This window comes from Ornithodoros turicata, unplaced genomic scaffold, assembly GCF_037126465.1.
Source record: "Ornithodoros turicata isolate Travis unplaced genomic scaffold, ASM3712646v1 Chromosome162, whole genome shotgun sequence".
Lineage (NCBI taxonomy): Eukaryota > Metazoa > Arthropoda > Arachnida > Ixodida > Argasidae > Ornithodoros > Ornithodoros turicata.
The window spans coordinates 100,482-122,908 of record NW_026999323.1 but is presented as its reverse complement, the minus strand read 5'-3'; the positions used below and the strand labels follow the sequence as shown (position 1 = coordinate 122,908).

General features: G+C 45.2%; 1 long non-coding RNA gene across 4 annotated transcripts; it reads left to right on the top strand.

Moving 5' to 3' along the window:
- The first annotated feature begins 834 nt into the window (after window positions 1-834).
- LOC135372715 (uncharacterized) lies at window positions 835-11,137 on the top strand. Of its 4 annotated transcripts, none has more exons than XR_010416082.1 (4): window positions 835-1,111; window positions 1,523-1,647; window positions 1,784-1,879; window positions 10,086-11,137. It is a non-coding gene; the product is annotated as an uncharacterized LOC135372715 (long non-coding RNA). The 4 variants fall into 4 exon arrangements; XR_010416081.1 differs by having other exon boundaries at window positions 1,188-1,647; XR_010416080.1 differs by having other exon boundaries at window positions 835-1,647; window positions 1,787-1,879.
- The last annotated feature ends 11,290 nt before the right edge of the window (window positions 11,138-22,427 follow it).

The following is a 22,427-nucleotide window of genomic DNA, read 5'->3' as shown; positions in this document are numbered from 1 at the left end:
TTTTTTATGAACTGTATTAGCGTATTTTTAGAAGCGGGATTTTCTATCTTTGCTGATCCACTATCTCCTATGCGGATTATTATGTATTAAGCTGAGTCGTCATAGTAAATAACCTACGCTGCGTCCGGAAAGTGTTACTTAAGTTCCCTAGAGATCACCGAAGCGTGCCCTTGCTTCTCCTTGGATTAATATACAGCGTCACTCTCACCGGTGATCGCTCAGAATTTCCACCTGTTTGTGCCGTCTGCCTTTTTTTCCCCTTTTTTCGGGGGTGTGTTACGGTTAATTCGAATGTTCGTCATTGATGCTAGTATCCCTAAATATCTGCGTAGTTCGCCCATCATTGCCCTGTTATCGTCTCACGCGATGTGTAGCATCCGCAGTGGGGAACAATCTCCCTGCGCCATCCCTTCTCGTGTCTGGTGGTGTCTTTCTGAACAATTGCTGTCGGCTTTTTCTCATAGTTCGTTAAATAAAGTGCAAGTTTAATGATGTCCTCGCTAGGAAAGGTCAACTTGGGTGGTCCGCAGGCAGAAAAACAACTGATAAGACGATAAGAACCCATGAAGGCATCATGTGAAGTACCCTTTCGAACCTTATCTCTTTCTTAGTCACCGTGGAGCGACTGTATGTATGTGTTGCTCACATAGGGGATAAGATATCGTAATATATAATCATTTTCTCTTCTAGAATATTATAATACACATTTTTATATCTGTGCAGTTTGTCAAGTGTATGATATTACAATTCTAACGGTCATTCGTGAAAAATATAAACGTAATGTCCACGTGAAGGATGCGTCTACAAACAAGATGGCTATTAGCGTTGTTTTAGGAGGAATTAAAGCTCTAGAATATTACAGACATGGGAGAGGGGCACTTAAAAGATTATGGACAGTTTATGAGATCTTTTACAGTTGATGAGCATGACCCTCCTTGAGAGTGTTTCATTTTTTCCCCTTTTCGACGTTGCCAGAATAGTTTGCGCAGTTGTTATCTTTCATATATTTTTTATTTGAATTCCGTGTGAGCGCCGTGAAGACACTGTGACTATGAGCTGCGTACAGACGTGAACAAATGGAGAGAGGGCAGCAGGAAGGAGTTGGAGACAGGTGGGTTAATGTGCTTCCTGGGCCGACTTCAGGGGGAACTGTGGGGGACATTGATCTGAGTCTTCGGAAAACCCAGGGAAGACCTCAGACAGCACAGCCGGTGACAGGATTCGAACCCGTGTCACCTCGCAGTCTCGGCGTGGCGAAGCGATCATCCTAACCCCTATGCTAGTTTTGGTATTATCCCTCATCTTAAAGTGAACCTCGACTGTCCACCAATCATCGTTTCGTAGCATGCTTTCTACCACATACATCTTGGAACGCCAAGGGAAGTATGTAACTACAAAGCATGGAGATGGCCTGATATGGAATTTGAGACAACACGCTTTCTTCCACGCTTGTGACGTCACGTGTCATCTCTAACGATGGCAGATCATCAGGGCAGTTTGTAAGTCACGTGGCACGTTACAGGAGGGACATTGGTCTGACCTTGGAAAACCCATGACGACGAACCAGCAAACCATCAGTGCAGGGTCCAAAGACTGACACGTGATCCGCGGGGTATGTGGACAAACATCACGTGATGTCCAACAAAGGTATGTGAGACTCTAATACTGCTATAGGCTCCGTGGTGCGATGTTGCAGTGAGCCACATAGCATAGTTGGTCCCTGTGACCCTGGTCACGCTCGCATTCCCATTCATTTATTTCTTTATTTTTTACTTTGGCATAGCAGGTATTCGTTGAGTCATTCGAAGACACTCTCTCATCCAACCAAGGGCACCCAGTGGAACTGCAACGCTTGTACGCTTCTATAACATCGAATAAGGTAAGTTGTGTCGCAGCCTTCTGTCATTCACAATGTGAGTCAAAATGTGAGTTTTATGCCTCCCTGCCAAGATAGAGAGCAAAAAAAAAAAAGTCAACTGACGTCACAGGTTCCTTCCTAAAGGGATACAGTCGTCGGCCTTTATACAGAACCCATAATCGGAACAATGGGATGACGCTGAAGTAGACATTGTAAAAATAGACTAAACTGAGAAATGAATCTCATAAATCTGACCTTGAAAGTAAACTTTCCAAAGTCGATGGTCTGTATCTACGACGTGCCAATAAAGTCGCAGAAAATAAAGTTTAAAAGACAAATTTCTTTTACTGATAAACGGGTCCCGAATAATGCGTGCTGGAGTAGCCAATATCGACTGCTTTGGGACTAGCATCTACATTTTTGCTTTCACCATTCGATCAATCAATCAATCAATCAATCGTTCCTTATTCCTTCTTTATACGTCCGCATCTGAAAAGTATCGATTTCATTCCTCCTTCGGACACTCCTGGGTTGCCAGGCCAAACAATGGAATAAGTCACGTGTCTTCAGGACCTATACATAATATGACGCAGATGCAGACTAGCCGTTGGAGTAACCTCAGCTTGAGCAAGCCTCTGCGATGGGCGACACAACCATGGCGTGTTTGTTTTTCTTTGTCGCCCATCGATCAGGTTTCTTCTATCAATAGTATTGGGAACTCTAATGCACTTACGTCATTGAAATCTTTGTACCCACACTGTGTTCTCTCAAAGTGTTGCTACTACTTGTGAAGTATCATCAAGTTGATATCTAAGTTTTGAGAAGTGCGCCGTCAGAGTTTGCGCGATCTGCCACACGTCTGGCCACAGTGCTCCACTAAGTTCGCGCAAGGTTGGCACAATGTTATTTTTTTTTTTTAACCAGCAGCAAGAGTTCGCTCGTGTCGATATCGCTGTCGTGTCCTGGCTAACGTCACACAAAACGTCATCTTCGAGTCATGCGACCTTGTTTATGTTCCGTTTTTGACTCTGCCATAAAATATGATATACGATACCTCGATCACAAAATAAGGAACATAACGTGGAACTTTCATAAAAATACTGTGGTACTCTAATGCACAACCGTAGAACTCGTGCACACCAATACGTTAGGGCGCGTGACGGCAAATATCAGGCCGAGGAACTTGTACCTATATTATTACTATAGACTTCTTCTCTCTTTTCTTTTTCTTTTTTTTCGCGTGGAAAATATTTTTGCCCTTTTGAACAAAGCTGCTTTGAGGAGTGATTCGCGAAACTTAAATTCGCGACACAGATTCCCGGGGGTGTTTTGCCCTTGCATATCGTGCCGCGGTAAATACTCGGGCATATTTCGGCACGTACAGGTCAGGACAAAACGGAACACGCGAGCTGTGTACTTTCATCTCTGCACGACACCCTAGCGGCAAGCGGGAACTGGCGAAATGAGGCCAGTTCACTGCCTCAGAGGGGTGGACGACTGCTCTCTTAGCGACACACTGCGGTAGTTTCGGTATGATCACTCTTGTATGTGCCCGCGAAGTGAGTTGGATTTGGATTGCAGTCAATCAATGAATCATCAATGTCAGTGTCAATTGTTTATCAGCTGGTCACCACTGACCCGAAATGTACTGAAAATCAAGTGCAATAGGGGTGGACGGGTAGGTGGAAGGCCTTGAACAGATTCGTTAAACTAAAGAACACTGATAAAACGCATACCTTCCACCCCTATTGCACTGGACTTTCAGTACATTGTGCTATTTGGGAAGTTCCATAATAAATAAACTGTTTACAAGATATCTTTCTTTCTCTTGTCTGTCAGGGCTTTCCAATAAAAGCAATTCACTGTAATGAAAAATGCTGCCACCACGATTCATCCTTGTTATCTACGGTGATTACCGCCTAGCTCCCTGTCCTAGCAATCTTTGAGTCACGTGCTATGTGAGCACAGTTAAACATCAAACTTCACCTTGCGGGCACCCAATATCCGAAACTACCGCAGTGTGTCGCTATGGCGCAGTCGTCACCCCTCTGAGGCAGTGAAACTGGCCTGACTTTGCCAGCTTCGCCTTGCCGCGAGGGTGTCGTGCCGAGGTGAAAGTACAGTGCTCGTTTGTTCCGTAAACTTTTGTCGTGACATTTACTGAGACATCGTTGTTCTCGGGGATGGCGGCTTTTTAGGTCATCCCTTTATCTCCTCACATGGGTAATGGGAGAGAAAAGTTCCTGTACAATGGCCTTTAGGACCCCTGCAGGAGGCCATAGTACCTGCATGTCAGCCATTTCTTATTCATTATCACTCAGGCCACTGAAACAGTTGGTTGAGATGTCGTATTATCATACAAGTTGGCTTTGAGAAGGCGGGGAACGGCATGTTGCGGCTTCGTGGTATTTTCCGTGGCGCGGCGGACGCTTTGCACGAAGCCTCATATGGTGGGATATACGTGTACAGTGCAATGGTGTTTGTAGGGGTAACAAAAGCGTGACCAATTTTCGTTCCTTTGCATCTCGCATGATGGGAGAAACCATTCTTCTGCGGCTTGCCTTCAACTTTCTATGCTGCATGGAGTAGAAAGGGTCGAGGTAGTCACGGTACAGCGTAGAACGCCGCACGATTTTTGCCCTAATATGGCCAAAGTTATCCGCGGGAACTTAAATTCGCGATTGTGGAGAAATGCGCGAAAAACGCGAAAAATAAAAAAAGCACTTCTACAATATTCGCGTAGGCATTCAGTCTTTGCACATTTACGTGACTGTTTTCCCCATATCTAAATGTGCGGGTCGAATTCGGTTCCTTCATTTTCATGTGGGTCAGGAAGAATGCCATGATGTCACATACTCGTGGTGGCTAAATGTGTGTCATTTTGGAACGCAGCTCTTAGGCGCCCGCACCAGCGTTGAGAAGCACCGGCGTTTTAGAAGCTGGTTTAGAGTCAGACGTAGTCTTCGCCGTCGCAGCCATAACTCCGTGCCTACAGGAACCTATCGGCTACGCCACTCTTCCTCATCTTAATCCTACCGGGGTCATAATCTAACGAAAAAGCCATCAAAGGTTTTCTCACTTCGTAACTTAGGGAAAGCGGTCATACCTGGCAACTGTACACGCGTGCTGGAATTCCGACGGAAAACAATCCGTTTTCCCATTGTGTTTGCTTGTACTGCTGTAATAGGGTTGGGACCCCCCAATGTGCACATTCAGTTGAAGAAGAAAGTCGCGCGTCTATAGACCATCGGTAGTGTATTCTCTAGACCAGTTTCCGCGGGTGACGTCACAAGGCCGGTGTGGGCAAAACAAATTAACAGAGAGTCCAGGACAATGAGAATGGGCGACGCCATAATGGAAAATGCCATGGAGGAATGAAACACAAGGAGCGGCCCTTCCGACGGGACGAGCGTATCCGGCTTCGCATTGTATTCTGGGATACTCCTGTCTACCACTTGACCGCTCACGTGACCCTCCAGCCAGCATGGCGCCAGCAGAGCAGACGACGCGAGCTGTAGTTGTGTCACAGCTTATATGGCAGTATTAAGTTGAACGCGTGCCTGCGCTTTATTTCTGTGTGTTCGAATGTTTACTATTCTATTAGAAGACCAGTCACAGTGTGCAGAACGCAAAAGGATTCCGTGGGACTGGAAACATCACGTGTTGCAACGGTTACTTCAACGAATGTACGTCCCTTGATTAGGTGGCAAAAGAATGCCGTTCCATTAATCAGATTTGTACAACAACAGAAGATATGAAATGAATCTGCGGCACAGCTTGAGGTCCCAAATGAATTCAAGATGACTCCAACACACAAGGCCGAGTAAAAGTAAAACAACTGACCATGTACTTACGAACAACACGTAGCCGTAACACATTACCATAGGTCGTTTCTACGATGGTGCTCACGTTTTCACAATAAATTACTTTCACAAAAGCAAAATCATACGGAGAGCAGCACGAGAAACAAAGCATCGCAAACCCAGGTCCCAAACTCACCTCGGAAAAGCGTGCAACGAAGAAGGGCCGCCACTAGATACCCCCGCTGTTGCCGTTCCGGATCACTTCAGCCCGCTAAGTTTAGCGGCAAAATGTTTTTTGTTGTTTCTGCGAATGAATCTAGTCCCTTTATATGTCCAAATAAGACGCGTATAACAACTTTCTCTGTCGTGTTTCACTTTTGGTCCCGTTTTTTAAACGTGTTCGAGCGATCGGAAAGGATCTAGTGCACGGCTAGCGTGCATCACATAGCGTACCTGTCGTACAGGCACCGCAGGCGCTGCAGTCGTCATTTCTCCTTCCGGTGACTTGGCCTGGCTTGGATTGTGCTGAACTGGATCTTTAGCGCGCTACAATCCACGCAAGCCCAACGTCTGGTAACAATGGGGTATCTAAGGGCGGCCTCCGCATTGCACGCATCGGGATAGAAACAAATACATGGGAAAATGGCGACCTTGGGGACCTGGCAAAACCGAAACTTTAGAGGGGAATCACGTGGTGGACAGGAAGCCATGGGCGATGTTGACTCGAGCGACCGCTAGAGGGTGGCTACGCTAGCCTGGCGCGGAGAGTCGCTCCTTGTGTTTCCTTCCTGCATGAGAAACGCGAGCCCACAGAGCTCACGCCGTGCACAGCTCGGTGGGGCCGCCAGATGTAGAGCAAATGCTCTGCTCCCCCGACGGCTGCTGACGTATCGCGTTTCACCGAGTGCCGTCGTTCGTGTCGTTACGCTCCGCTCCGTCTCACTTTAAAGGCGCTGTCACACTGGACCGACTCGACACCGACACTGACATGGCGCCGACGAAGACAGACGTTGTCACCGTACTTTGTATTGCAAAACACAACTGTGGACACTGCGCCGACCGACAGCGACAGACGCAATCAACAAAATGTCGCTTCTGTATGATACATTTTGGATGACAAAATCGGAAGACAGACAATGTCTGACGATGCGTCGTCAATGGTTTGATCGTTGCTCAAGTATACCGCCGACAACAGACACATACTGCACGAAAAGTTTTTTTTTCCTTTTTTTTCAGGCATAGATTGTGGCTTGGCCTATTCACGAATGGTATTAAATGGTAGAAGTATTTGCATTTACTTAACAACAGCAACTATTTAAAAGCTTCCGTTAGCCTAAGCACGGGACATGCAGGTCACCCGATCACTGAGTAATCCAGTCACACACTCGTATCGGTGCATAATTTATTACAAACACTCACTAGTTATGCTGGAACATGAAGTATTGTAACAAACTCAGCTTGGAGGACAAGCTGGCTGGTTGAGGAGAACAGTAAGACGGGAGAAATTGAACTTGTGGTTGTGGAGTCCGATTGTTCAGAAGTTTAACCTAGGAGTCCCCCGTCGGGTGGGGTATCGAAGCGTACATAGAAGACTATGAGGTCACCACTCGGAGCACCGTTTACGAATCCCAAAACGGAATAGGGATCCATGAACGTAAACAACACACATGTCAGCGCACACAATCCCACTTCACCTGACGCAATCGCAAGGGCCGAATACGCCACGGAAAGCGCATTGCAAAGCCTTCCAAGGCGAACTGAAACAGGGGAGACATAGCGTCAAGGAATGAGATACACCTGCGTCTGTGTTGGTCTCGTATGTTCGTGATAATGACTACCAAGTGTAAACACGAGAATTCGCCGTACTTTTCCCAAAAGGCTTATTCGGGACGCCATGTTGAAAGAAGGGACTTGTCGGTTGTCGCTGTCATTCAGTGTGCCAAGCTTGTTTGTCAGGAGGGTCCGTCGATAGCGGCATTCGGCGACGGCTGACATACGGATGTCTGTGTCGACGTCTTTTGTATGTGCGGTGTGACTGGTTCGCGGACACGCCGCCTTTGGATGTCAGTCGACAGGTTCTGTCGGGTTGTCGGCCCAGTGTGACACCGCCTTAAAGGTACTGTAAAGCAGCACCGATCAAATGTCATTTAGTGTGGCTATTCGATAGTCCAAGCCACCAGGACGAAAACTGCGCAAGTTTCATTCCAATCGACGGTGCAATTAATTAGAAAATTACAATTAAAGATTACGGGCAACACTGTACTAGGTATTCGAAATGAATCCGTACTCCTGCCACATACGGCGGCAACCACATTGCATGCGTTTGGGCCCGACATAACAATCCACCACAAAATCCGCCCTTGCAATCCACACAACTATCCACATCCGAGGATAAGCGGATAAGCGAACTGAAATGCCGTTGAAAAAAATGTGTCAGACGTTCAAGAAGACTTGTTTGTTCACAGAGGTTCACAGAGAGAGTTTGTTCGTTCGAAAGAGGCCGCGAACAGAAGGAGCGCGCAGGCGCAGCAGAGAAGTAGGGAGAGCCTCCATCGAACAGCGGCCGGCGCTGGGTTTACTTCGCAAAAACACTGTTAACAGGGGTTTCAGAATGCATAGGTAAACAGGGAAACTATATTATGGTTACTAAAATAACGAAGTTCCGATGTAATAGTGTGTAATACCAATTTTCAGTGTTGCCCCGCTGTACAGGTGGTTGTTTGACACCAGGCGTCGCACCGCTCCACTACGCCGCATATTCATGGCAAATTAAAATATTTATAGCGCGTTGTCGGTCGTATGGTTCCGCACAAGGTATTTAGGAGCAACAAAGTCTCTAATCACATGACCGGCATATCATGCTTGTCTTCTGCTTTATAGTACCTTTAAGCCACCCTTAACGAACAGAGCGAACGAGGAGGGAAGCAAAGAATGAAAGTATGGAGGAGTGAGAAGGAAAGCAGAGAGGAAACGTACGGTGAAAGTGCGGAGAGCGCGAGGAGGAAAGTGAAGGAGGAGGGTGCTACGAGAGGAGTCGAAGGAGCTGTTTAACTTTGTGCACTTTAAACGTTCTCTTCCCTACAACATTGCAAGGCCGGCGTACAAAAGTAGTGCAGGATACGCCATTACCGCCTACAAATTGTTCTGACCTGTTTCGGGGGTGCGGCGGATGGTGCAGATTTCTTCACGCTACAAGCAGTGCGGAAAGGCTTCAAATATATTTCCACTCACGCACTCGGTTGGTTTGGAAAAGTATAGCCCTTCATCCGAGAGACTAACGTAAATGCACACCTCCGGGTTTTAAAGCGGGTCCGTCTCCATAGAAGTTGTGACAGTATACCAATGCCTGTTAAACGGAAGAAACGGGGTACGTGTTTATTAGAGACGCGATTTAACAAAATTCACATATGTTAATGGGGAAGTCCCGTAAAAAAAAAAATACTACGATAGTATACTAGGATACCTGCTCGGAAGCCCTGCGTGACAATGGGGGCGAGCCCCTGCAGAGCGACCGCAGAGTGGCCACCCGGACGGCCGCACCCTTGTGAACTTCTTCCAACCCTCCTACAACAGAGCCCACTTAAAGGCATGGTCTCTTCGGTCCCAGTCGATGCCAAACTGTACTCTTATGTCGTTCTCGTGACGACAGACTGCGGTATCCGAAAATACCCCACGCGATAGAGTGGCGCAGCTTGACTCTCATTCGATGGGAATCCATGGGAAATGCAGACGCCGTACGTTGATGGCATGCCGGAATTCCATCTCTTGGTAAACGACCAAACCTCACTGGCTAAGAACCAATGAAGTCGCGGCATTCAGAAAAGAATGCCGCAACCGTGCAGGTGCATCGCATTGTTTTGGGGCGTAGGCAGATCCTGCCGGATAACTCATACGAGACAACTCGTATCAAACTCGACCAAGACTAGCATAACCTGTACCTTGACAACTCATGCCAAGCGATAAATCGTGCTAGCACGGCATGGGGTCCTGGTATAAGTTGTCCCGAAATTAGCAGTCTTGGTATTATCATATTTTAGTTGTCCTGGTGTGATTGTTGTGTGGTATGACCTGTGTAGGAAGTAAGAGGACGCCGAAGCAGCGGAGTCTCCGGTGGCATGATGTCTTTAAAGGGCTTTAAAGTCCCTTCATTTAATGTCCAAGCTCTTTCGTACGATAAAAAAAGAAAGAAAAATGTCCATGTGGGTTGTCGACCGATATCGAGTACAGTGGTCCGCTTTCACAGCTGAGTTTCTGGATACGAGCGTCCTTTCAAACGAGAAGTGAATTCCCTTTCTTAATTCATCACGCAAGGTAGCAACAATCCTCAGGGTCATTTCCCTGCTTTGGAAAGAAAATCATGTCTTGGACTTAAGTGCAGTCTATACGGTGTTTTGTAAGACATTCTTCTGTTTCTCTCGTTCCAGATACCTTGCTCGTACTCCGCTACCTGAGCTGCCCAGGACGTTAAGCCTGAGTAGGTAGAAGCACACAGAGGGACGACATCAACACAGGAGCACACAGTCTGTGTGCCAGGCTCAGGCTTTTACGTAATGGACTTCTACCACCAGCTTGCCTGCATATGCGCCATCTCGTAGGGTTTCCTTGCTCTGCTGTACGGTACGTAATCTTTTTATTTAGCCCCGACTCTAGAATGCATTACCCAACCCCACACGATTCCACGCGGTCTACACAGAAATTTTTTATGCCTTTTTTATTATAAATTCTTATGAGTGAAAAGTGTGTACTATGGGGACACACCCGAATTACACTTTTACTACACTCCACTAAGCACCCGTGTTGGTGTCAAAGGGGGGTATGTACCAATACACCCCGATCACACTTATGTTACACACTATGCTAAATTTTGGAACACTCATATCAGTGCAAAAGGGGTGTATGCCGCATAATGCTCGAAGCTCCTGTGTTTTCTTTTTAATTGTCATAATGTTTGTAACATACATATATAGTGCCTATATCTTCTTGTGTGTGTGTATGGATAACCTGGTACATGCAAATGGACGCGAAAAGTAACAGACCACAGGTAATAAAGAGACTTGGGAAGCCGTATAGGGATTAAAAACAATTGCTACTTTTATTACATTAAAAAATTAATGGGAGTTACTAGAGATAGATTTACAGTCATATTGCCAACTGTAGGACAACTGTACTCATAGTTAGGGGTGGACCTTTTGGCAGTCGGCGCTGCTTTCAACATGACTAAACCTGAAAATAGGTGACAGGGGTTTGACTCCCTGGCTGGAAGGTTTACTGGTGCGGGTGACATGGGAATTAAAATACACGTGTCTACGTAAGTAAAGAGCTAACTACTGCGAGTGATTGTGAACTTAATATACGAAAAGAAAAAGTAGAAAAACCGAAGATTACGAACAGCTAAGAAAAAACGAGGGAAGTTGGACAGCAACAGCCTTCAACAGCACTTGCAAATGTCGAAGACAGGTTGCTGTTGCTGTGTCGACTTGGTTTAAACCGGAAGGACTTGCTTAGGCTAGCGAAGCTCTTCGAAGCTCTTGGAGTGCACAGCTAGCTAAGCTCTCAGAGATCCCGTCGTATAGTGGTGAAGATGATCGCTTTCCACGTCGGTGACACGGGTTCGAATCCTGTCACTGTCTGGGTTTTCCGAAGATTTTTCCGACGAATGTCAGTTATTCGCAAGTCAGCCCAGGACGCACACTAACTCCCCTGTTCCCTACCGTCCACCGTCACGTCCTTCTGTCTTGGGAGCAAGCCTTTTTTTTTTCGTTTTTGGGGTCAATACACCCAATAAACACCCTTCGTTTGGGTGTAATATGTGACACCCCTGTTACACCCATCATTGGGGTGCAGCCTTTACACCCATAAGGGTGTGAGTTACCTAACACTCATTTTACACTCATAGAGGTGTAAATAAATTTACTGTGTATGCATGACCTCCTTACTCCGACCTAGCGTACCTGTGACAAAAATAATTCATTTGCTGTTTGAGTCCTGTTCTGTCCGTTTGTCTTGCATGTCTGGGACCATATCCAAGTGTGAGGTAACACAAGCAGACGAACAAACACTACGAACTGGAACGGACATACTCGAAAACTTCTGTTGCTTCACTCGTATTCTGTCCTAGCATTGTTCTGAATTCATTATTCATTTGTAATGATCTTTTATCGCAATATTATTGTTGCTTCACAATGCTGTTCAATGTTTGATCGTCCATATCGGCTTCATCGTGCAGTTCTAATGCTCCAGTATTTTCATTAACAAATTCACGTTACATACATGACATTCCTTATTGACGAGACGTCCAAGTGTATTCTTTCTCTTTATTCTGTTTCTGTGTCTTCCTTGGATTCAGTGTATGAAATGCTTCATTCTTTGTTTGAATCTAGTCTTGTGTACGTGCATTTGTCCACACTTTGTGTACCTCAGTCTACCTGCAAGGATATGATATGGTCGACGGCTATAAGGAAGCCGCACACTTCCATCCCACTGTCTTTTGTTATGTGTCCGATGAAACAAACCTGTTCCCGTGAAATGACCGTCGTAGTCTCCAGAGTCAAATAAGGAGACAAGCCAAGGTATCGATAAACACTGAAAACTCAAAGGCACTAGACAACAACATAAAACACAGCAGGGTAATACAGATCATTGCTGCTTTTATTATGCAACGTGATCCCAGAGCAAAAAACAAGAGTCCCTGTAGCCATTGTTGCTTCGCGGCGCAAACACGGAAAAACGAGAGTCGCAGTCTAGATACATTACCGCACTTGATCTGTTCTTGTATTCCAATTAGTGTTGCTTAGGTTCCTAAATTCCTTGTTAAAATTACAGGAATTCTCGCTTCATCTCCAAGGACATGGCTTCGACACCTGAATTTGATCTCGAATTGGAAAGGTCGCCAGAGTGGGAAGACGTCAGGAAGGAAATACACGAAGCCATTGCGGAGGAAGACTAGGCTCGTGTTCTAAAGTGCCTGGATGCTGCACCTGCTTTGAAACTTTGGCTGGATCCCGTTAAAAAAATGTCAGCTCGTTACAGAGCTGTTAAAATGAAAGCCGTCCGTATACATGGCCTCTTAGTCTCGCGTGGATGTGGACTCAAGAACGACAAAGAAGCATCGTATTATCGATATCTGACAGGCGTTCATCGAGCTGAATTCGACGGCAACGATACTACACCAAAGAATGCAAAGAATCCTACATCTATTACTTGAAAAGCAAATCAAGGAGCCACGTCGGATGTGATGACCTCGAGGGGCGATTGGAGAAGATGTTCAGGGAACTTTCAACCGACCAATTAACGAGGAAATATTGAAAGTTGTTGCCACAGCACCGCATCTGGATATACTATTCGACTACAACAGTAAAAACGTTCAGGGGATCACGGGGTGCAGCGACAGCGGCGTCCTCGGACTTGCTGATTACGAAAAGCAAAGAATTTCTATCGGAGGCAGAGGAACGAAAGCCGAAGTCCGGGGCACGTTCATTCACGAATCTTGTCATTTGGCACTTCATCTGGTGTATAAAAATTATGGCAAGCCATATTTCCGCGAAGATACCGAAATGAAACGGAGATACAGAGCCATTCTGGATGACATAAAACGAAGAAAAGACGATGTGGATCACTTGATACGACTAGCTTTGATGAAAAATGAAGAACAAGAAGCGATTGTTCGTATCCCACACATACTAACTCAATATGGCAGCGATCGTGGAAATAGGGTTCTCGAAAAGGAGGTACCAGAACTACGAAAGTTTTTCGAGGATACTATCATCCCGGACATGGAGAAATACATTCAAAATGGAATCCCGTCGATAGATGCGACAATGATAGAAAAGGTAAACGAGAGACTCAACAAAGCTTTCAACATTGGCAAACTGAAGGTCAATTTCGAGAACCAACCGAAGAACAGTGTCTGGGAAAACGGGTTGCTTCACGTAGTTACGGGCCCAGAACTGAGGCTTCTCGAAATAATGGTTCACAACGCTGTGCAATCTACGGGACTGCCGTATATGTTTTTCGATGCAAAACAGCTGGACCCCGCACTGAAGGATGTGTTACTAGACTACAAATATGCTTTTGCGCTTGTAACGGTCCAACGAAACGAAAACGTCCAAAAGATGATTAAACTTTTCGGTGAAGTATCCTGTGTCACTGGATCGAAAGTCATCTTGCTCGTGGAAGACAGTGGTAAAGACTACTTGGTGAAACAAGTGCAAGAAGATGCATTCTTTGGCGAGAGGCACAAAGTTCATAGGATCGACGAAGCAAGCTTTGCGCACGTCACATATATCTGCAAAAAAGGAGTTTTCGAAAATTCCCGCCTAAAACTTCAAGGCGAAGACCTTTCTAAGCTTTCGGACGCAACGACTATAGATGCCTTCTTACGTTGCGTAGACACTGCGGTTTTCCTAAAGCTATGCGAGTCGGGGAACATTGACCTGGGACCTCCTCTTCAAGAACTAGAAGAACGTGTTCAGAACTATTATGTGGAACGAGCGTGTAGAAGAGCCGTGGAAATTAACTTGAAGGAATGCAATCTGGATGACGACAGTGAGGCATTCGCTCTTCTGGGCTGTACACACAATCAGGTCGCAACACTTCTACCTCCCGGTTGTAAGCCAAAAGCCAAGGAGGAATTAGAGAAGTTCGAGAAAGTCGTACTCATACGACAGTCAGGTAACTACGAAGCTCTACTGGAAAATGTTCATTTCGAAAACAAAATAGTGCACCTGCTAAAGTTCGACGAATCTTGTACTAGGCTCTTGTGGACCACATCAAATGGACGTCTCAGTCACCTTCCAATGACGACAAGTGAGAGTTACACCGAGGACGTGTTGTTGAAGGTAGACGAGAACGTTGTCATAGTCTCTGGTGCACCAGGTATGGGAAAGAGTATGCTGGCAAAGCGCTTGTGCACAGAAGTAAAAAATCGAGATATGAAGCGGTGGGTGATGTACGTCGACCTTCCTCAGAGAATGGCATCTGTTAAAACAGCGTTGGCGAGTCAAGCGGATATGTGCAAGTATCTAGCGGATCTGTGTCAAGTACACAAAGATGGTCTAGAGTTCGCTTTGTTCGAAAAAAGTTTGAACGTCGGAAGCCCTTTCGAGATTGTCTTCATCTTGGATGCCTTCGATGAACTGAACAAGGAATACCGCAAGTGCGTCTTGGAGCTTACATCGTTTATATCTCAAAAGAAATCTCACAAGATATATATGTTTACTCGTACTGTATTTAAGACCCATGCACAAGATGCTCTGCACACGGTGTCATATGAACTCCTTCCTTTTTCAGCCGAAAATCAGGCGGAGTTCATTAGAAAAATATGAGGAAACAGCTCATTCAACCAATGAAAACGATGGAGCTTCCGAGCTGTTCCAGCGACTGCTCACGAACTTGAAGGAGACAAACGAGACAATCCTAGAAACCCCTCTCCTGCTTCGTATGATCTTTGAAATGAAGAATGGGGAAATTGCAGAGTCTGACGATTACTCTTCGTTACTTAAACGTGCAAACATATCGGCCGATAAGAACTTATATATTGTACACGTGTACAAGTTGTTTGTGTGGTACAAGCACCTTGTATTCAGAATTGAAAAAAGAAAAGAAAATATCCGCCTACACGCCATACAAGAGGAGAATAACTCCGCAGCGCTTCAGTTTTACGAAAACCATAAACTCCTGGCTATGAAGTGTATATTCCCTCAGGAAGCCTTGAAATACTTGCTGAACAAAGACGAACTAGAGATTTAGAGCCCGAAGGACGTTTAATGAAGGACGCAGCTAATAATTGTCTCAAAGAAGGTTTTCTGAATTGTCTGAACAACGGAATTCCAGAGTTCGTTCATAAGACATTCGCTGAATTCTTTGCAGCCGATTACTTACTGAAAAAAGCGAAGGTAAGAGAAAATTTCGACGTGAGGGGTGTTATTGGCTATCTGTACCGTGAAGAAGAATACGGCGGTGTAACGTTGTTGTTCGACGCACTGGCATCGGAGTCCTTTCCCCTTCACTCTGCTGTGATGAACAATGACGCTTCATATTTTAAGCAGCTCGATATCCAAAGAGAGGATATGTTGAAAGTCGATGAGCTCGAAAGGACCCCACTGCACTTAGGAGCCCTGCATTCTGATGAAGCAACATTGAAGAAGCTTCCGATGGATAATAAGCTAATCAAGAAGGATTTGTTTCAAATGTCACCGTTTGGGTACGCAGAGCTGTGGTCTCCATGGGACGCAAAATACGCTGGAGAGTGGATGGAAGGCTTGCGGACTGAGACTTCGGCTGTGAGAGACAGACTCAACGTGTTATGCGCTCGATACAGTGAGGAAGCAGTGAAACATTCTACCGAAAATCTACGGACATGTGAAACCTTGGAGCGAAAGAGACATTTTCTTGAACGAGCAATATTCACGGCTGTGACACACGACCTACGAGGCGTTTTAGACGTGTGTCTGAGCTATGTGTCCCCGAGAGAGAGTACAGTAGATCTGCACAGAGACATCATGGACCAATTAGAATCACGCAAGAAACGAAGCTTGAGATGTTCTGCAGAGCCTTCGGTAATTGGAAACCTTGATAGTTTTGCAGACATTAGCAATAGAACTGTCCTTTTTTACGCAAAGTCCGAGACTGTTTGTAAAATGCTCCTTCCTTACTGCGATATGGGAATTCTTGATAAGGATGGAAACACAATGTTGCACATTAGTGCGAATGAAGGAAATCTGGAGACAACACAGTTTTACCTCGCACATTTATCCGTTAACAATAGAAATGGACACTTTCGAACTCCTTTGCACTTGAGTGAAGATGCAGATATTGTGAAGCTACTTCTTCCTCTTTATTCCTCAGTGAATGTTCTCGATTATAGTGAAGAAACTCCGGTAGATATATGTGCAAAGAGAGATGATTTGGAGGCCATGAAGTTGTTACTCCTTCGCACTCGGACATATGACACACATCACATGAGACCGAAGACAACGCTTCATGTGGCTTCTGCCTCTCTTTCCCTTAAAGCTGTGACGTTTCTTCTACCTCACACAAATACGTACATGCTTAACTGCGAAGGACAAACGTGCTTAGAAGTTGCTTGGACAAGTTGGAAATATAAGAAGAGTTCGGTGTCCAACGTTGTGAGTTGTCTCATCCCACACTCGCTCGTGAACTCACCTGAAACGTTCGGCTCATCACCGTTGTACGTCTGGGCGGGAGGTGGTGAAAGGAAAGTGATGCAAACTCTATGGCCTTATTTGCGACACAGTGACCCTAGGCATGCACAGAGGATCAGCAGAAGCTTTGTGTATGTGCGGGTGAACGAGGATTTCCAACAAGAAATTTCGTGTCTGAAACATCTCTTCCTCCATTTAGATGTCATCGCTGGTGATCCTGATAGCCGCAAACTGCTACATGATGTGGCCAAGAAGAAGCTACGTGAGATAAAAGAAGAAAATCTCATTAATTACATGAAGCTGTTACTGCCGCATTTAAATCTCAGTGAGCAGGATTATGTAGAACGTGGAGTAAGAAATGAGGACATTGTTACGTTATATCGGAGATGGTCGGACACGAATAACACCGATGATCCCCACATTGATGATGTCGACACGGAAATGGTCGATGACGATGGCAATACGATGTTGCTCATAGAAGCAAAGGAAGGTAATGTGGAAGCTGTGGAACTTCACCTCTCACATTCATCTGTGTGCTTTACAGATGAAAAAGAGAACACTGCATTGCACTTGAGCGCGAGGAAGGGACACACAAATGTGGTGAAGTTCCTCATTCCTTTTTATACATCAGTGGACGTGATCAATGTGCCTCGAATGACGCCCATGCATGTGTGCGCCTCAAATGGACACCTGGGCGTTGTAAAGTTATTATTACTCCGCTCTAGAATGAGTTTCCGTGACAAGTATAGAATGACACCTCTTCACTGGGCCTGTTACAGTGGTGCCGTTGATATTGTGAACTTCCTTCTTCCACACTCGTTCCCTAATATGCGCAACATGTTGGGTTACACGTGCGGCGCTCTTTCCGCTGAAGGAAGGAAAATGAATGTTCTGAAATGCCTCATCCCTCACTCTCTTATAAACTGTCCTAATTTGATGGGCGATTCACCTACGCGAATCTGTGCAAGTTGTTATATGAGAGAAGAGCTGGTGACATTATTGCCATATTCTTGTGATTATGACGCTGCGAGTTTATTGACTATTCTCCCGCTCTCATTTGGTAAGGACGATATGAGTACGAGAACTACGCCTTGTCTGAAACTGATGGTACTCCACTCAAATGTCAAGGCAGTAGATGAGTGTTTCCGTGCAACACTCAGCCGCATTCGAAAGTATTATCTAGAGTGTGATTCATCCTGGCGTCTAACAGAGACTATGATATCACTACTCCTGAAATATATTCCTCTCTTGCTTCCACATACAAATGTTTCTGCTAAGGATGGTGAAGGCAAGAAACTATTACAAGGAGCCCTCCGAAGTAGGAAATATCCCAAATTGGTTAGCTTCCTTCAGAAATGGACTCGCTTGAGTGACTTTCATTCATGATGCTGACGATTGTTGGCAACGGTTGTGGTTAAGCACCAAGTGCCACTGAGCTGTCAATGGACACGAGCTCTGAAGATGATATAGCAGTTTTAATAGAGGTATCAACAGCAGTATACTGAGTCCTTGCCTTCATCCGAGAAAGCACAAATATTCATCCAGTGTCAAAATGAAAGAAAAAAGATCACTTTTCTGATTTTTTGTGATTGTGATTATGACTTACGCATTTTGTTTCTTATTCCTTATGTTACAAAGTACTATTCCGTAGTAGGTTCGTAAGGTGATTTGAAAATGTGTAAAAAATGTGTCTATTCCTAATGTGCTAGTAATATGGTTAGCTATGATATGACACAGTATTAGAATACGGCTGCGTGCGATTATGTTCGGTGTCAAATGTATATACCCAAATGTCAAATGTAAATGAACAAAAGTGTTTTTCGCACATTGGAGAAGGTTTAATTCAAATTATTTTGGAACTCTCGCTCACTTCGCTGCAGAGTTGAATAAAGTAAATATTGTCGAGCGAAACACATGTGTGATACAGTCGTACTTTTATTACGACCTAATAAATGTAAGGGTTCCAAATTGCTTTTCCAGTTATCGTTACAGATTACGGAACATATTACTTTGAAGTAATCAAGGTTCGTGTAAAGGAACCTCGACTGACTCAAATATGCCTGTTACAAATTAGATTTGTGTACGTGTGATTAAATGATTATATGCAGTTGTCCTTGGAAGTAATGTGTCCACTTAGATGTCATCAAGAGATGCAGATGAGGAGAAAATTCAGTGAACCGGTAAGCAAAGATGAAGGGAAGTGTCCCAGGAGGAGAGCCGCCCATATATTTCGAACAGAGACTGCAATTCCTCTTCATCATGAGCGAGAATCAGAATTAGCGGCTCGCACACAGCGCAGGACTTGTCCTAGGGCATCATAGCAGCCACAAGGACACGTGTTTCGAGGGGACGCAAGTTATAGTTATGGCCAGCTTGTGAAAGCTCGGGATGCGTGCTTTAGTTGTTATTACAGTTACTTTTGCGGATTCTAACTACCCGAGCAGCACACAATATTGGTCCAATATTGGCACTGTCTCGGTTTTAGTGAGCCTAATGAGGGCCAATCAAGCCAATGAAGAGCAATAAGTGGCGTTATCTTGGCTCATCCTACTCTCACCACCGTGCTACCCATGGCAGTGTTTCAGTACCTACACAGGTAAATATAAGAAAAAAGACGAAAGAGAAAAAAAATAATACATTGGTACTGTGATGCCTTCCCGTTGTCGTGCTGCCATTCAAACCAATTAAAACGAGACCGGAGTGGCAGTTACTATAGCTACAGGGCATTCGTATTCTTCATTGGCTCGCCACGGGCTTGCAATATTGGACCAATATTGGCAGTTTCATTGGCGTATTACCAGACCTTTGTTGCACGACCTATATACTGGACCAACGTAACTTATATTGGCTGACAATTTTGGACCGATATGGGACCATTGATGGCGTGCTGTTTTTAGAGTTATGTTTAGAGTTACCAAATTAAATTTTCGCAGCCATCTTGTGCTCCCACCACATCACTTTCATAGCTGCTTTCATATCGTGCATTCGTGCTGCCCAAACTCGAATATGCATCGGCCATATGGGATCCCCATCGAGAGTACTTAATTCAAGCATTAGAGTCAGTTCAATATGTGCTTTATTACATCTAACTATTCCAAAGATGCGAGTGTTTCACGTATAAAGAAAAACCTTGACGTTGATCTTCTCTCGTAAAGACGGTTGATAGCCAGGCGGTGTCTCTTCCATAAAATGTATCACAACACAAACACTCGCGATCGTCTCCTAGTCCCTGCTAACTAGATTTCATCTCTTCTGGACGATATCCATATGATTAAGCTTCCCCATTGTAATATCACTTCCTTTCTAGGATCATTCTTTCCTAAAGCAATTAGTGACTGGAATCATCAGCCTGGACATGTTGCTTGTACACACGACACTGCTAGTTAACAACAACAACGTATATGTTCTGCGCGCGAACTATCGTTACAAGCAGGGTGTCGAACCGAACCCGAACCGAAAACCGTACCTGAACCGAAATTTTCATGACTCTGTTGAACTCGAACCGGAGGAGAACCGTAAAAATAATAGCGGTAACCGGTTCGCAGCGAAACGGGTCGGACATAAAGGTAGTCAGCATAAGAGTTCCTCTCAATCCCCGAACGAAGACACGTTGGTATCATCATCAGGCGTCCTCCATATCATGGATTTCGGAAATTTTCACCTAGCAGTCAAACGAGGACGTATTGGCGGCGAGCGCGACCTAAAGGGGGCGCTTTAAAAGTCACGTGATCCGCAGGTAGTGTGGAAACAACAGGATGCGTGTCTGCGGTAGTGACCGCGTTCGGTCGTGTTTATAGGATAGTTTTGCTGTTTTTAATTGCAAATCGTCATCAGTACACACTTGGAATGAACTTCCAGAACTAGCCGAAACGTGAAAAGTTCATAATATTATGATTATCTTCATAATCGAGCCACGAAACGGAAAGCCAGAAAAATTGGTACACTATGAGGCATGTTCGGAGCATTTCGCCGAAACGTACGTCGGAATGCAATAAAAGGGTAAGGTACCACTTGGGGGGGACAGAAAACTGCAATAATATGGTGCTCTTGGTTTCCCGTCCCGTTGTCGTTGTGAGCGCCGCGGCTAGCGCCCTGCTCACACGCTGCGGCGTCTACCCTTCAGAGACGAGGCACTACATGGACGAACGAAACAGGAATGGAGTAGACCTGTTATGTAGCTCTATAGGACGAATATGTTACTAAGTAAGCGCCCAACATTTCCCTTTACACGTGAGCAGTACAGATTAAACAACTCAGACACAGGAGAAACGGAGAAGAAGCCTACACAGAACGGAGTCTGTTTGATTGGTCGTGGTTTGAAAAGTAAACAAAGTTTTGCTTATTGATAGTGCAACGCTGTCGTGACACATTGCTTTTGTGTTGTGGATTAACCAGTACACTGCTGTCAGCTCGGACAGAGTAAGACTGGCAGGATTATTTTCGACATGCTTTAATACGGTTTCAGATCGATTCACGCTGCAAATGCACTGTGCCAGCAAGCACCGTCGTTTATGTAACGCTGTCTATCTGATTAGGCTTCCTTTGCGCATGTGAAAAATAAAAGAATTTAGGAACAGAAAGTAGCAGAAGTACACCCCTTCATCTGCGTGGACACTATTTGCAATAAGCGTTCATCTATTTCTCCTGTTTCGCGCTAAAGGGAGTACCAGAGCGCTAAAAACGTCAATGCAGACAACAGCAGTAAGCTATTAGCCACGCATTTCCCGATAAAAACAATTTTATGGAACATACAAAATGAAAGCGTTGAACCGGTTCGCGAGCCGGTTCGGTTTTTGGAGTGGCCGAACCGGAACGAAATCAAAGCAACGCGAACCCGAACCGAACCCGTATTTTTAGCGGTTCGCCACCCTGGTTACAAGTATGTCAAACTGCTGAAAATATATACAACCTATCGGTACAGTTCGTATGTACACCTATCCGGCGAAATTCCACAGAATTTTTTTTTTTTATTATTGACACTATTTACATAACCCGAATCCCTTGTCAGACAACGAGGCTCCTCAGAGTAACGCGCCCATACTTCACGCATAGGTACCGATTAGACCAATGACTCAGTGATTCCTGCTCCCCTAGCGAAAAGAGAGACGGAGCTCGAGGAAGTCACGGAACGAACACATAACACGGGTAAGTCGTGTATGCATTGCTCGAATCCATTCTCGATTCTGAGCTACAGCCCGACATTGTACGAAGGATTTTCCGAGAAACGCCACTGGACAAATCGAGGGTTGACTCTATGCACTTGTATTGAATTTATGTAAAAAAAACTCTTCCCGCTGCGGCTCGAAGAAATGATGTGGGAGGGCCGGGATGGTTACTTAGCCACTCAAGGCTTACGCGGGACGAGAAACGAAAAAAAAAATCAACATTGAATGTATAGTGCGTAACGTGCGACTTAACGATGGTGTACGGTAATCCATGGGATAGCGACACCAACGAATACATTCTGCGCGGATCTGGCGAAATGTTTTTATTAAACTCGTTTTGGCGGCTGGTGGCGCATGGTGGCGCTGCAGTAGTCTTCTGGCGCGCTATCGCCCTGTCGTTATCTCCAACAGCGTACGTAGTCGACGCATTAGGGCCAGT